Below are 17,995 nucleotides of genomic sequence, written 5' to 3' on the forward strand. Positions count from 1 at the left end.
AGTTTCGAAACTCGATTCTATCAAAAAAGTGCCATGTAAACAAGCCTGGTGACGGCAAATGTGTATCTCCAGTAAGGGATGGAAGTTTAAAAAAAAAAGAGCTGGCTTGAATATCTCCTCTCTCTTATGTTCAAAATTTCGAGATTGGCCTTAGTGTTGTGTCAAAACATGACATTATTACAATAATTATAGTACTTAAAATAGATACATTTCAGATACTCGATTCTACCAAAAATGCGCCATGTAAACAAGCCTGGTGACGGCAAATGTGTATCTCCAGTAAGGGATGGAAGTTTAAAAAAAAAAAAGAGCTGGCTTGAATATCTCCTCTCTCTTATGTTCAAAATTTCGAGATTGGCCTTAGTGTTGTGTCAAAACAGGACGTTATTACAATAATTATAGTACTTAAAATAGATACATTTCATGAAGAATCATCAAACGACAGCTAGATATCTTCAAATGCATATACAATTTAAAAGAAGTTTAATTGAATTTGATTAACTTCCCAATGTGAAGCAACACGAGGACCATTTTGAGACCTTTTTCAATCAAGATTTGATGAGAGAATGGCATGAACCCCTCTCTTTGTTTTTTAAGCATCCATGTAGTACTAATGTTTGGATGGTTTAAAACTTTTGATCCATGACAGAGTTTAACATGCATCATGTCTATGATGAATTTTCAAGAGAATTGGGTCGAGTGCATGTTAACATCCGATATGAAAGGCGGAATTTATCGAGGAGACCATCGAGGTCATAACATTTAATTTAATCTCTAAAATGTTTATTTTCTTAAAATGTAATCACTATTTTAGGTTTACGGGAGAGACATTATATAATGAAGCACATATTACATCCTGTCTTGAAAAAAAATCACCTTCAAAAATCACCAATTCTAAGCAGATATACTGTAAGATCTTAATAAAATAAATGAGTCCAAATACTTTTTGAAGCGACAAATTTTTTGTCTCATGCGTATAATAAGTATATACTGGACTGAAACAAAAACTAAAACGAATCATTTTCCCCTTAACTTGCTCTTATTCTTCCCCGTTGTTATTTATAGTCCAGGGTCAAACATATTCGCAGCTGTGTTTCCAAAATCTGATATTGATTACCAGTTTTGAAATCAAGACTATATACGAAATTTAAATAACCACCTTTGCTGAATTTTAAAATTATATTATTATTATATACATAGAGAAGCGTCAATCTATCCATTGTCGTATGTTGTCCTAAAATAAATATAGATATAAATTTTAGCATAAAGATTGTGTACTATAATTTATCCCTGTCGTTTGCTGCTGTTTTCCCTTACTGCGCATGCGTTTGTAGAAAGTTTTTTTTTTTTTTTTTTTTTTTTTTTACTTAAAAAAATTGATCACTTGTCATAGATTAATACCGACGTTTTTTGCTCTTTGCTCTTTCTGATTCTGATGTGTTCTCATTTTATGTGCCATTTTTCTATAGTTTTCCAAATTTAGGTACGTTAACCTTTTTTTTATTTTATTTTACACGGTTTCTTTGTGTAAATATCCCTCATTTTAATGCGATACGCAGTGAAAAAGAAAAATTTAGGGACGCCAAAATGGCAATTTATAGCCAGGCATGGAATTCCCGAATCTATTGCATGAAATTGTGGCAAACATAAATCAGTACCTTGCTGCGCATGCGTTGTCTTACTGGCCGAATGTAAATCCACGGTAATGATAGATAAGCTGTCAAGTGAATGCAGTAATATAGCAGATTATTTCGAATAATGCGTTAAACTTAGCATATTCATGATTTTTTTTTTTTTTTTTTATTTAAATGACCAGTTCATATGTTGGTAAGATTGAAAAGTATTCATATGTAATCAGTATGCGATTCGTGTCAAAATATTTTCTCCGAAAAAAGGCAATTTCACAAAAACTTCTGAGCTAAACTTAATTTCGCAGGTATTTTCATTAATTAGAAAAATAAAATTGAAAAATAACTTATCATTCAGAAGATAATTTCAGTCATAAATTTCACATTTTGTTACGAAAACGAAAGCAATTGAGTCAAACAACTAATAATAAATTCGTAATCCATTACTTAAAGAACTGAATTTGATCCTAATTTCATACAAAAGACTCTTAGCAGAAAATTGTTAATGTAAGCTGAGAAGCAGCAATTGCTTCGACGATATAAGCTCATTAATTGCTTTCAAAATGATGAACAAGTTACAAAATAGATCTTCAAATTAAAAGCATTTAATTCCATCCATGAGTTCCGAGGACATTAATTTCATTCAAAGGAATAATTATCTCTGAGATCTACGATAACGTAAACCGATTATTAATCTTTCTTTGTTTCCCATTTTTCATTAAGTTTAAGATACGATTAAATTTATTCTTCTTCTTTCTGCAAGTGAAATTATTAAGTTTAAAGCAATTGTGAAATGTTCTGACAATTAAGCTATTGACTTAATTACTGACATGCAGAACATTAATCGTCTTTAAACTGATGATTTTAAGTAAACGAGAAACATTTAATATTTTATCATCAAATTAGATATTAAATAAGCAAACTAAAATATTTTCCGTATTGATATCAACTATTCAGAGTAATAAGGCAAAATAAATTGATGTCATTTATTATCTCATTTTATTCTGTTTATAGTATTTTAAGTGCTTTTGAAAAGATTGAAATTCGAAGATATGTGTATAAATGAAAATCATTATCTTCATTTAGTATAATTATCGTTTAATATCTTACTCTACTATTTCGAATATCAGTTTAAAATGCAGACAATACTTAAAATCGTTATTTTAGAAGATTCTGATTATTTATTTTATCTTCTTTTGTACTAAGATAAAAAAAATTATTATAATGATTATTTGAGAAAATATTATAATCTTTATTTCATGAATTTTTCTGGTTTTAAATCTTTCGGAATTAGAAGATTTTTTTATTATTATGTCCACGTATGTATAAACAAAATAAAGTTAGTAGTACCCGATGCTATGAATACTTTTCAAATTTAGACATTTGATAAATTGTAGTACCTACTGAAAGATGGTTTTACAAAGGCAAGCGTCGAACATTCGAAGCAAAAGATACATTTATGTAGGCATGTGGCAATATAGCACAAGTTATTTTGCAGGAATTATTCGGATAGATAATCCTTTTTTAAATATCAGTTTCAAATTTAAAAATTGAACAAAACAATACCATAACTGTGGCAACAGCAATACAGCCATTCCTTAGCCTTCAAGAAATCCATTTAAACTGTCAAACTTTGGATCAAGTTTAGTATGGTCCAACATACATCACAACTTGCAACAAAAATACTTATCTCTGCAACTGATGGATCATTTGACTCGAAAGTTGGATCGAACGTTTTAATCACGTTTCGAAACAACATATAGCGCCTGCTTAAAATTAAGCTGCCAAAGACCGATACAGAAAGGAGCCAGATGAAATCAAAATATGGCGAGTTCGTCCAAGAAACCCAGTGAAATTCTGCGAGATTCGTCAACAGATTTGACACAAAATTGAGATTCTTCTAGAGATTAAATCTTCTATGAGAATGGAATAAACGAGTCCAATTCTGATATTTTCCTTGTCTGAACGTGCTCTAATTGTGATTCAATGATTATGTGTCAACAGTCGTTGGATTTGGTTGATGATCTCATATTTAGATGCTGAAGGTCTGCAAAAATGGGCTTCACTATCCAATGGTACCGGCCCATCTTTGAAACTATTGTAGCATTTTCTTCATTTGTATGGTACTCTATTTCGTAGTCGAAATTATGGGATTCATTTCCGCAAAAGAATCGCCAAGCTTTGCACAATGTTCAGTGCAGTAGCGTTGTTAAAGTTTCTCAATTTTAAGCTCTCGTTAAAGTTTCTCGAAACTATTGTAGCATTTTCTTCATTTGTATGGTACTCTATTTCGTTGTCGAAATTATGTGATTCATTTCCACAAAAGAATCACCAAGCTTTGCACAATGCTCAGTGCAGTAGCGTTGTTAAAGTTTCTCAATCTTTTTTTAATCAAAAATAAAAATCCGACTGCTTTTACTTAATCTCTCGAAATTATCAGCTGCCCAGTAGCTACCGACAGCTGCTATAGGCATGTAAAAATTCAAGCACACGCATTTAAATCACCGTCATAGCTTTTTCCAATCTTAACTTCTTATTTTACTTGCTTGCGCAAAAAAGGCATGATTGGACACTTCTTGAACTAACCTAATATCTACAACAAAAGTATATATAATCTAAATTAAATTTATTTTATCAATCCATCAAAAGTAAGATTGTCCATTCGGAATCGAGTTGAACACAATAACTGGACATTTTAGGGCTTTAATTAACAAAATTTGTATGAGTTCCTTACACTAAAATATTAAATATGTATCAAATTTTAAAACAAACCAGTGAATAGGAAGAAATTTTTTGAAGATTGCGATAATTTTTCTATATTTCATATACGAAAAATTGAAAAAATAATAATTAGTCTTATATGAATTTAGTCATTTAGCTAATAAGTGTTTATCCACTTATGTTACATACTTCTAATCAAAACTCTTTTTGCTATTATGATGGTACACATAACAAGAAATTTGATCTAAAGGATTTCTTTATTCTAAGCACACAATTTAATTCTGTTCTTGAGAAGGACAAAATATACACGAAAACTCAAAAAAAGGAACGTAGAGGACAATACAAGAAGTGTCTATCGTTCTGTTTCAAATTCTTTTGAATTTCCTGCGCGTCCATACATCCATTCAGAAGTGTCTGGAAAATCTGCAAACACTTCATTCTTCGGGCCATGATTATTTATTTTTTACAGCCTCTCCAGCGGAGGTTTATATCGAGCCTTTTCCGCTCCAAAGGGTGGCGATTGGTGTCTTTGTGTGGCTCGAATTTACTAAAGTTGTGACGTGCGAAGAGGCGAGAAACACAATGGAGACGGGACCCGCATGCTTTACAACCGGTAGGGACCGACCACAAAGTTCGACAAGCTCGAGGAACAAAACCAGACTTCAATCCTGGGATATAAGTGGTTGGGTTCGTCCGATCATTTCTTACGTAATCAATAACACTTAAAACATTAGCGTGGTTATAAACTTTTTGTTCTGAATTGTTTTATTTATTGACAGGACGATTTCACAGTGCATCCATGATATGAGGGTTTTCATATCATATTTCTACTAGCTGTTTTTGACGACCAGTTGATTCGCCATGAATACTGTCGTATTCATTTTCAATTAAAACTCTTGTGCAAAATTTGATATTTGTGATTAATATCAAGAGATCTTAAACATTCAATTTTGATACATATTAAAGCCATGTTATTTTAATAATCATGCATGTGTTTTATTCATTGCATATATTAATCATCTTTATGATTAACACCAAGAGATTTTAAGCATTCAATTTTGATACATATTAAAGCCATGATATTGTAATAATCATGTATGTGTTTCATTCGTTGCATATATTAATTACACTTGTGATTAATACCAAGAGATTTTAAGCATTCAATTTTGATACATATTAAAGCATGCTATTTTAATAATCATGCATGTGTTTTATTCATTGCATATATTAATCATCTTTATGATTAACACCAAGAGATTTTAAGCATTCAATTTTGATACATATTAAAGCCATGATATTGTAATAATCATGTATGTGTTTCATTCGTTGCATATATTAATCACACTTGTGATTAATACCAAGAGATTTTAAGCATTCAATTTTGATACATATTAAAGCATGCTATTTTAATAATCATGCATGTGTTTTATTCATTGCATATATTAATCATACCTAATAAAGTCAGTTCTCAAGACATTATAGCGCTATTAAAAACTAATTAATTCGGGAAACTATAATTTCATTTTCTTATTCCTTATTAGAAGTCTTTGACGACCAGTAGGTCCTAAAAAATCAAAGGTTAAAATGTTCATAAAAACTTTTTTTTGCATTATTTTTTTAAATAAAATATTTTAAATTTTGATAGACATATAATTCATAAATATTTTAGAAAACTGACACCGCTCTTTTCATTCTTCCATGCATTGTTCCTTTATCTTTATGCATCCAGCTATTTGAGCAGGATAAGTATCAATGCTCAAAATGCACTTTGAAAAATTTTTCACCATTGCTGATTCTGAATTTAAATCTTTATTTAAGTACAAAAGAAAATTTTATGAAAAGCATGCCTACTCAACTTGGGAAAACAAGCCGAATCTTCCTATTTTGATTATCAACAATAGAAAAAGACAACAAAGAAGTAGAGAAACAATGGGAATGACTTCAGTTTCATCTCAGCAATGAAATGTATTGTTTGAACCACTCCATATTGTTTAACCACTCCATACAGGAAGAGCGTTTCCGTAATAGTATTTTTAAACAATTGCACAGTTGCCAAATGGAAGTGGTAATCATGCCATTTTAATTGCCAATTGGAAGTTTAAATGGCGAACGTTGTAATCCTATTTCAGTACTCAGCAACGCCCTCTAGTTTATTCGGTTGGCATATTTCGACACAGTTTCTAAAATGTTATTTTGAGGGGAAGGGGGAGGCTCATGTTTTGAACTTTCCAAAAAAGTTTGCATATTAAAGCTTGAATCCCTATAGAGCACTCTACAAATTATTTCAAACAAAGAAAGAATCATTCTCAGATAATGGATCATACTATTCTTGGTGTCTTAAAGATGAAGAACCATTTTGTTTGATCTTGGGAAAAATAGAGAAAGAAAGTACGTAAAAAAAATATAATAAATTTTAATCATCGACTTTCAAAAGGCGAATTATATGAACTAAGTTCATCAGTAAGAATAAAACGTTTCTATTTGTCACATCGCCTTTCAAACACGTAACTCACGGCTAAAAAAGTCTTGCGGAGATAATACCATCAAATTAATAAATTTCATTTCAATGATAGAATTAAAAACTAACTTTTAGAAATACTCCTTATTAAGAGTACTTACCGTGTTTGAAACTAAACTCCTCACAGATTTATCAGTGCCTTTTTTTTTTTTTTTTTTTTTTTTTAATATATTACGTTAAGCATTGACCGAACATAATGATACACCGCACAATTTTTTTTTTTTTTTTTTTTTTTTGTACCGCAAACTTTAGATATTACTGGCAAATTTGGGCTCAAGTAATTACTATCTATGTTATTTCTTGATACTCAAATTTCAAAGTTCAGTTCAATATCCAGGATATCCAGCTAATTGTGGTCTAGTTGCCAAAATATGCGAGTTAGACATATACTTTCAGTAGGAAAAATGCTTGAAATGATGAAACAAATTATATTTTATGTTGTTGTAGTCAATAAACATGCTGCTGTTAATTATTTATCTAAGCAAAAAAAAAAAAAAAAAGATTACACTCTTCATTAATTGGATTTGACCAAATTTTGAAGCTTATAATAACGCTATTTCAGACATTTCAGTGACAACCTCAAGGGAAATAACCCAATTAAAAATTAGAGTTGTTAGACGAGTAGGATAGTGCCTTGTATATAAAATGCTATAAATTTAAGAAATGAAACTGAGGTTATTCCTTTTTCCATATTCCCCCTGAAGTTTTAAAATAATTTTATTTAATGAACTTTAAGATTATTTAAATTTTATCTAACTAGAAACAATCAAGAATTTACTGGAAATATTTTAAGTAATCTAACCGGAACAGCCAATATTCATTTTGGCCCTTAATTTAACAAAATTATAACAGCACTTATTTGCCCATAAACAAAAATTGCACAAAATGTTCAGTTTATCATCTTTTTTAACATGCCACAGAAGTTAAGAATTCTTTGATGACACTTTGTACATATGTGTACATAACTGGTTTCCTTTAAATACACACAATGGATAGTAGGAACAGAAATATCTTCCGTAAACTTATCTTTCTCATATTTGTTTCATCCATTTTTTGAAATAAACTATTTTTCTAATATAGGCTGATTCGTTCAGTCTTTATTTAGTCTTTTTTTCTCATTCTGAATCATTTTTGATGTATTTCATACCTTTCCGGGTTGTTATTTGGCATTCTATAGCATGCCTTGCGCTTCGTGGCATTATCATTCCATACGTTGCTTTAACCATTCCGATTAATTAATCTTTTCATATATTGCCAGCTAATTTTCGGCATCCTATAAAATGCTAAATATTCTGCTGAGTGTCTAATTTAAAACTTTACAGGTAATATTATAAATATCAGGGAAATTTGTGCTGAACAATTTGAAATAAAAGTTTATTTCAAACATATTGTTAATGATTCGCATTATTTTCTATTATAATTTTAATTTCACTTATGGAATAAAAAAATCGTATAATTTCTATTAAAAAAAAATCATTTTTGCGAAAAGTAAAATGATGGCAATACTTTCTTTGTTGACTTGCTTTTCTAGAACAGAAAAATAATTAACGTTTATAAACTCGTCTGCTTTCTCACCTCTTCGAAAATGTAACTTTTATATACATCCGTCAGTTATTGCTGTATCAGAACGATATTTTAAATTTGATTTTGAGCAAAATTTACGATTTTATTGAAATTTTGTGAACTTATTTCATCGCTACATCCTCCACAATCTTTATTCCCAATTTTATTATACCGGATAAACGACTGATCTATAAACAAAAAAAGCCAATAATAATATAAACTGTTGTTGAAAAATAATTAAACTTCATTTCTCAGACTAGAACAATTACTGGACTTATTTAAGAGAAATTTTCAATATATTTTGAAATGGTTCTGATATGTATATTATAAGCAAGTTTTCCATAAAATTTCATTTAAAAAAGATGTGAAATTCTGTATGCCCTCCTAATATTCTGTATACCTAATTTAATAAAAAAAAACGATTAAGGATTTTTAAATCAACCTATCTCATCTAGTTCATAATTGAGGAAAGTAATCTGTGTTGGAGAGATAAAATTGTTTTGGATGTACAAAGACTGTTGAAATAATTTGCAATTTCCTGTACATGTAAAATCAAAATCTCACCATTCATAAAATTACAACAAATTGATTTTTTTTAACTTCTTAAAAAAGAATTCCTAAATTCATTTCACCGAAAATAAAAGAATATAAGTTCAATTAATGCATAAATTATGTATATTTTATTTTTATTTTCATTTCTACCAATTCTAGGTTTTTTTTTTCTATTTTTAGAAAATAAATATTACATTCCCATTTGTATTTTATAAATTTAAGTTTTTACTGCAGATAAAACCCTAGCATGCAAATTCCTCAGCCAGTTAAATGGGAAAAGTTTCCTTTTTATAAAAAGGAAATGCATAACAATGACTTTCAAAATATTTGTGGTGGTAAATCTTTAAAAGACAAATGAGAGATAGAAAATATTGATGTTTCAAACAGAAAATGTGACAAATAGATATTGAGAACGGTTTTCGATTTTCACACATATACCTTCTATACTTATAAAAAGAGATGCTTGCTTATGAATGCCCGCACTTCTTCACATTACAAACTAACCATAGGACAAACTTTTAGAATTAGAACGTCCTAATTCAGCAAAGGTATATTTTAGAAATTAGAGATATACATTTAGAATTCCCATCCGAAAAAATCGTTTCTGAGTAGAATTTTAAGTAAAAATAAAGCGAAATGTTAACTTTTCCAACGTTAACTTCCTAAAATATTAAAACACTTGATTTCTGCATATCTGAAAACGCGAAAAATTATCTTTCAGGTAAAATCAATTTAATTATAGTGCAAAATTTATATGAATTTTAATAATTAAAAAAATATAGGATTTTACTTAATTTTCAATAATAAATTTTATTTTTGTATTGCAATCCAATCTTTTTTCACTACTTTATCGAACAGTTAATAGTTTGGGATTGCAGCAGAAAATCATGTTAAGAAAGATTCCTCTTATTACATCTGCAATTAATACGAGGAAATGGAAAGTAAAATCACATTAATGCAAATGACAGTATGAAGTTTAAAGTATATTATCCAAATACTGATTATTTCACAGCACTCAATGGGGACTCGACATCATGGGACTCGACTCGATTACGGAGAACTATGTATGTAATAAACTAACAGGTATAAAGCTATTAAAATAATATCTTTCATAATTTGATGCTTAAAACTACTTTATTTACGGAATCATGAACACCAAGTTATGAATAACGATTTAATTAAAATGAAACACAATCAATATTCCCAGCAATTGGTAGCCAAAGGCGGCATCACTATGTGATTTATTTTGTGTGTAGTATCGTTGCAATGTTAAGAAAATATAATACTCATTTTGAAAAATTTTCTTTCCCTGACTGTATCTTAAATTCAGTCATTTCTACAATTTTAGAAAAAAAAATATCAAATTTAATTTTACTCGTTTCGATTTTAAATTATTGTCTTCACATACATACCGGCAAAGTATGGAAGTACTCTTTGGCAAGTGCGACTAAAAGGGAAAGGGTGGCAGAATTGTCGAAAAATCTGGGGTTTAATTTCTTTGGAGACAATGACACAGTCACTGCTGTTTGCCAACCCTTTCAGGATTGTACAATAAATAAAAATTAAACAAAATCAGTGAGTTTATACTTAAAAATTAGTAAAGTATTCAATATCACAAAATTAAATTATATATCTTTACGAGCTGGCTATAAGTGTGCCTATTCACCAATAATTTTTGAGTTTAATCTTATATTAACTTGTCAATAACAATTTTTTCGAAGTTCACTGTGAACCTCCTTACTATTTAGCTACGCCTAAAATTGCATTCTATGTAGAAATTAAATTTCTGAATATTTTACCTTCAATTACTATGTTCATAATGCTGAATATATATACATATTTAGAATTTCGGCATCAACTGAAAATTATTGATTTTGGTCATTCATTATGTTGACTATTAACAATTTTCTACAGATTTCTGTTGATAAGGAAACCATTAAAAATATTAAAACCATTAAATAAAATCTTGTGGCAAACGCAAGAACTTCAGTTGATTTTTTAAAGAAAGCAAGTTAAGAACATCGGAGCATTCAAGTATTTATCTTAAAAGAATTTCGCATTTCAGGATTTAGGAAGAATATATACCTTTAAAAAATATGGCGAAAATAAAAAACATTTATCGTTAAAGGACCGATTCAAGTTTTTAAATAATAAAAACGATAAATGTGAGCATTTGCTACTATTAATCTGATATGCCAAAGCCATCACTACATGATACTACGATTACTTATCAATATTAGAAGTTTAATGGCTTGCAGCACAGTTGTGATGGGATTTCAACATAGGAACTTCAAATGTCAAGCGTGGGACATTCGGGTTAGAAAAAGTTCCGGGGATTGTCGATCTTTAACACTAGAATCAAAGAAAATCTCGAACATTCCACTCATTCATTGGGCATACGGCTACACGGCACAAGTTTTTTTTTCACCTTTATTCAGGTAAATGATTATTTTTCGTCTCATTTATAATTAACAAATGAGATCAAGATACTGCGGCAGCAACAACTACAATTTCTTATATCATCAAATGGCCCGTTCGAACCCTCAATTATTCATCATACCGTATAACAAAAACACTTGTCTCTGCAACTGACGAATCATTTGATTCAAATGTTGAATCTAATTTTTCGAGTCACCTTTAGATTTCACACAGAGTATCATCAGTTTGAAATGAAAATAGCAAACGCTTAATTTTAAACTTGAAATACCAGAGTCACCAAAGAAATCTATTGAAGTTTGAATCTAAATTGAAGTTATTAATCCTTTGAACTATTTCCTTTGAACTAACAAAGTATTTCGATGCATAATTATCCATTTAACACAAGGACATGTTTATCGAGTTCGAACAATTATATTATATATAATTGTTTTAAGTTGAAATTTCCCGAAAATGGCTTCTTACCATTTGTAAATATTTTTTACAATCAATATTAAAAAATAAAATCAAAAATAATCGCCGTCTTGAATGGCGCCTAAGAGGAGATATCCGAGTTCAATATGAATTTTTGTAAATAGAAGATTTTTAGACTAGATTAATTTCTGTAAATTCCTGCTAAAAATAATATAATGCCCAGATTCTAAACTCCACACTCTAGATGTTGGACTTGAGCTGCTAAATTTGGAAATGTGCACCTCAAAGCGTTTTTTACTTAATATTATACTTTTAATTAAAAAGCAAGCGAAATCTTGATATTTTTTAATGATAACAATTGAAAATGTTATGGAAAAATTTTATTTTTGCACCATCTTAAAATTTAAAAATTAATTTTTTCAGCCATACCAATATATCCTTTCAAGTTTTTCATAAATGTTAATTAAATTTTCAATATCAATTTCAATTACAATTTTAACAATGCTTTTATTGTTGCATTGAAGTTATAAAAATTTTACTGTTTCACTAAACCTTTCATTCATTCTTTTTCCGTTGTTAGCGTAACAATTTGCTGAAAAGCTGTTAAAGTGATGTCATCATTAATTTTTTTAATTTCTATTCTTTTAACACTACTCCTATTTGTTATCATGTAACTGGATTAGTAATTCAATTTCTGCAAGCTGTATATTATAAAAATCATTATTCACAAAAAATGATGATTTATGCAATCTAACCAGACAAAGGCATTAAATACTATTTCCATAAGATTGTTTTTCTATTTCAAAAGAAAGAATATTATAAATAGAAACAAGAAAAATATTTTAAATTTGAATTGCTATTCTTAACAATGAGATTCGAAGTTCATTTTTGGTCAAAATTTTTTATATCAAAGGAGGCGGAAATATTAAATTTTGCTTTATATCTTCATAGTTTTATCATTTAAAAACACAATGCTATATTCTCAGTTTGATCTTAATTCTTTTGTGGACATTAAATGTGTTGTATAAAGAAAAATTCAAATGATACTTGCAATAACTTTAACCCTTTCTGGACGGGAGACCTCTATCCTAGACGCAAGCACGGGACGGAGTATACGCGAAAGGAATCATTCCACAGGCTTAGCGACGCAAAACTCTCGTCCTAACTTTGAAAAAAATACACAAAAAATAAAATTTAAGTCCTAACATCGACATACTTTTCTACCTTTTTAGATTATTAGTTCATTAATAATTTGAGCACATTCTTCCTGTACAAATCGTGTTTTCTTGCCATAATAAAGCAAAACCAAGGCTTTCCGTAATAAAAAAAAAAAAGAAGTACGCAAAATGTATTCGAAATCTACGCTAAATAAACAGAACGGACGGTAAAATCCAAAAAGACTAGTTATATTAAATAATAATAATAATAATAATAATAATAATAATAAAGAATTCGGAGCAAGATCAGAAACGCAAATGATTCTATCAATGGAACGTTATAGAACCAAGCTCTGTTTATTTACATTACTCTTACCCCCCACCCCCGCAATAGCTGATAAGTAAAATACCAAAGGCTGAATATGAGCAAACTGAAGGTCAGGATACTAAAACTATATTTTAAAACTAACAGACACAGGGAGCCATCTAGCGACGTTTAAAAATCGTTCCAGTTTAGAATGCATATATGCATCATCGTCCCATGAGTCCAAAAATGCATGGATGGGACACCTGGCTGTGATAGACGTTCGCTGGTGATGCATATATGACAAGCCCGTCACGAAAGGGTTAATATGTGAAAATTGCTATTTATACCTAAAATTTGTTTTCCAGAACACTATGCAAGCTAAAATAAGTTTGTTTGATTCCAGATTTTAGTCTGAATATGGATGTGTAATAAATTCAATGCATCTATATAAAAACACATCTACATATATATTTAATGTGGTGATTAAGTCACTTCGTTAGTAAATTTCAATTTGTTCAAGCAGAATCATATTCTTAATGTAAAGGAATTAAGACAAATTCTTTTGATTCACATTTAATGGAAGAATCAATTCAATTCGAAATTCAATGCATATCTTGCAGGAAACAGAACGAACATTATAAGACAACAGATGTACAATCAGATGTTAAATGGCAATCGCGGTTGCGTATTATCATACGATAATAGCATCATATGCAATTACTTCATCTATTAAATCAAGCAAAAAAATTCTACATATCTTTCTCTTGGAGAATTATCTTATTACTTTCATGTTAGCAGATGAAATGATCAATATACGCAATGAAATTTTGACACTTTGTTGTCCTCGCATGACATATAGTAGCTTTTCGGATTTATACAAATACCTACTTTTTGAAAAACCGGTTTTCGAATTCAATATTTCCAAAAACCGGTTTTAACGGTTTTCGAATTTTTGTCAAAAAATTAAATAGGGGGAAATATTTCATTGAATTTATAATAAAATAACAAAGAACGAAGTCAATGTCAAAGTCAGTATATATATAAAAAAAATTAAGGATTAAATATGCATATTACTTATACAAAATAACAAAAATTCAAAACAAAAATTTCAAATAATATTTATATTATTTTCACTAATTTTAATTTCTCCTAAGAAAATAGGATTTTAAAAACATAAAATATCCACTGAACGGAGGCTGTCTTGTTCTTATTTTAGACACAATATTGTCTGAAATTGAAAATACACGTTCACTAGCTACTGAGCTTGGTTTTATAGTTTTCATGGCATCAAATAACAAATCTAAATTTTTTGTTCTTTTATTCGTTGCCTCAAATAATGAAAATTCAGTTTTCAGTGTCTTTGGATTTGTAAGTTTTAGGATAGGGTCTTATCTTCTTATGATAGGGTCTATCTTCTTAGGATTCAAGAAACATATGAATTGATTTTTCATGGTTTCTTTTTAAAAAAGCATTACTCTGATGAGTATTTTCTTCGATTTACTCTTCATCAGAATCAGTTTCCGCATAAGAATTTGGAAATATTCTAGACAATATCTTTCCAGATAACTTAATAATTTCGGTTTTTGAAGCTAAAGAAAGTACACTATATTTCTTCTCTGAACTAGAAATGTTTTTTGGATTTTGCAAATACAGCAAAAAAATTGCTAATTCTACTTATATTCTTTCTTGAATTCGTTCTTCTAAAACATATAATAATTTCAAACTTACTGCACAATGCACAAGCACTGGCCAACGCAACACGTAACATTGAAAAAAATATGTTTGTTGCCCGTTGCATAGAATAAATAGAAAATCAAATAAGTTTAAAATTAATTTTTACCTAATAATATGAATTCTTTAAACCGGTTTTCAAATGTGACAAATTTACTTTAAAAACTGGTTTTTTTAAACCGGATTTGTATAACCGTCAAACCTTAGCAGTTTTAAATACTTTTGACACGTTATTGACTTGATGAATATCAGTTGATGTTTTCTGGTTCATTTGTATTCAAGTTTAAGAGAAATGTCCACCCACACATTAATAATGGTACTCCAGAGAAACATTGGGGGTAAGGAGGAGGTTGATTCAGGAATATAGATATGGCGCTCATCTAAAGGGTTTGCCATGAAGACAAAATGTAAATGAATTAAAGTCACTTTTTATAATTACCAGGGAGCTGAAATATAATGCCTTAGATTCCAATTTATTTCATTCACATTGAAACATTAATAAGTTTATACCAATTTTTAAAGTCAAATTTCATGAGCGGGGCAGATTTGATTACTGGCAGTAGTAAACTGGCACCTAACTTTACTACTGCCAGTAAACAATGACTTAAAAGCTTGCTAAAATTGATTGGAATAAAAATAAAGATACTTTTTTGCTATATTGCAAAATATTAAATTTCCTTCTGATCGTGTTAAATTGAAATTCAGGTCCATATAAATGAAATTATTTCGTACTTGTTATAGCATGTCAATAGAAATCGTGTAATTTGAATGCATATAAAGCTAAAGTTAAGAGCGCATCACCTCAAAAAAATGTATAGATATATATTTGTTACCATATTTTGCATGATTTTTCCCTATATGCCGATGGCAGAATTCGGTGCGCTACCAAGCTCAGATCTGCAACAATCGCCACCGCATCTTCGAGGCAGCCCCCCTCACGTAAAAGATGCGAATAAAAGATGTTTTGTCACGACAGAAACCCGAGAGGGGAGGGGCCCTGCATTGAAAAGGAAGCCCCTGTCCGCACGTCGCCCCTTTGTTGGCAAACAAGAATCATTTAGGGCGTCGAGTTTATCACCCGCTTCATCCGCGGTGCCCAAATTGAATCAATTTGGCGAATCGACAAACTAACTCGTTTTAGCCGCCTATCAGACGTCTTTAACTTTGTTTGGCTGCGGTCGCCAACCCCCACCCTCAATTACGCGCCAATTAGCGCCTCCGCCGGCCGTGTTAAGAGAGCAATCGAGTGGGCCTATTCAGCAGACGGGTTGTCGAGGTGGGGGGCGCCGCAAGGGAGCCCGTCTTTTATAGCGTCGCTTAGCGACCTTTAACGAGGTTCTATTCAGACCGACTCCAGATTTTTTATTTTTTTTCCTCCGGGGCGCACCCTCTAATGAATGGGGCGGAAGTTTTTCTTTGCTTTTTCCCCGGCTCGAACTTTTCTATCTGGACCAGAATCTGCCTCGTTTCGGGAGCATTGTTCGCTCGTTTTGACTCGAATTCCACGTCAACGGGTGCGCTGAGAATGAGGGAATGGTGGTTCTTGACGAATTAATTGCAGGCAGGGGGGTTAGCGAGAATTGAATGTAGTTCAGTCCCCTGACAGGTTGCTACAGTTGATGGACCCACAATTGCCCGCACTGAGGAGATGTTAAATTTTCACCTATACTTAAATGATTTGAAAAGCGATAATCTAACTCTAATATAAGTAGCAGTGGCTGAATTTTAGTTGAATATACAACATTTTATTTAAATCCGAGACATTTCATATGAAGCATTCATATTCATTGAATTATATCGAGCTAAAAAGAAAACTTACATTTAATCTGTTAATTTATAAGAATTTACTCATCATTGAATAGTTTATAAAAAAATTACTTATGATCTAGGTAGTACATATTTACACATTTCATTCAAATTACTTCACCACTTGTGCCTATTGTATTATACCGTGTTATCCCAACCATGCTGGTTGATTCAGGATTATAATATTACGTCTAATTCTTCAGATGAACTCAGCTAGCCTCCTGGTACATTACTTTCGGTAAAGGGCAAGAAGATTCCATAAAGGGCAAGAAGAAATATGGACGTCCCAGGCGCCATGCTTAACTTTTCCCCATACAATAGCGGGCCTGATAGAGCATCGAATGACTGAATTTTTAATTTTAAGACTGCAATTAAGCAGAATGCTGCAGAATTAAGTATTTAAAAATACAAAAATCACTTACGATCCCTTCAATATCTGACATGCTCCTTATATTATTCTACGAATCAAAATAACAATAGATGTTCAAAATAGGATATGTCATCTAATTAGGACGTTAAAATCAAGGGGTTAAAGGGGCGCAGTGTGAATAAAATGGTACATTTGTGATACATTTTAAGATGAAATATCATAAGGAGATTAAATACTAATGCAATGCATCTATTCTATTTACAGCAGCTGAACAATTGCTGACAAATGAGGACGAGTTACCTTTGATACGCTACTCATTATTTTGTTCGAGGCCTTTAATGTATTTATTTCATTTATTCTTGAATAATTTATTATTTTCTCATTAACTCTGAATGAATGAACTGATGAACATGTCATTAGTTCATTCATGACTGTTCACTCTGATAAACATGTCTAATGTCTGATGAACATGTCAAAGGCCATTTTTATTGAGAATTCAATACACTAATACATACCAATCTAGCTTAGGGTATGTTTTTAATAGAGAACATCTGTGAGAACAACTCAAATCAATAGTAGACAGAGTAGTTTACATGCGTAGAGGTGAAGAATACTTTTAGGGATCACAATTTTTTTTTCCCCTGGATGGCAACCTCCTTTGCCTAGGGATTTTTACATTTAGTAAATAGTATCTGAGAGTAAAGTTCTGAAGCCGTTCAAGAGAGAAAAAATCGTTGGTAAAAAAATTCAAATATAGCAATCATCGATACAAAACAATTTGACATTAATGAT

Source organism: Argiope bruennichi, chromosome 9, assembly GCF_947563725.1.
Source record: "Argiope bruennichi chromosome 9, qqArgBrue1.1, whole genome shotgun sequence".
In the NCBI taxonomy this organism is placed as follows: domain Eukaryota; kingdom Metazoa; phylum Arthropoda; class Arachnida; order Araneae; family Araneidae; genus Argiope; species Argiope bruennichi.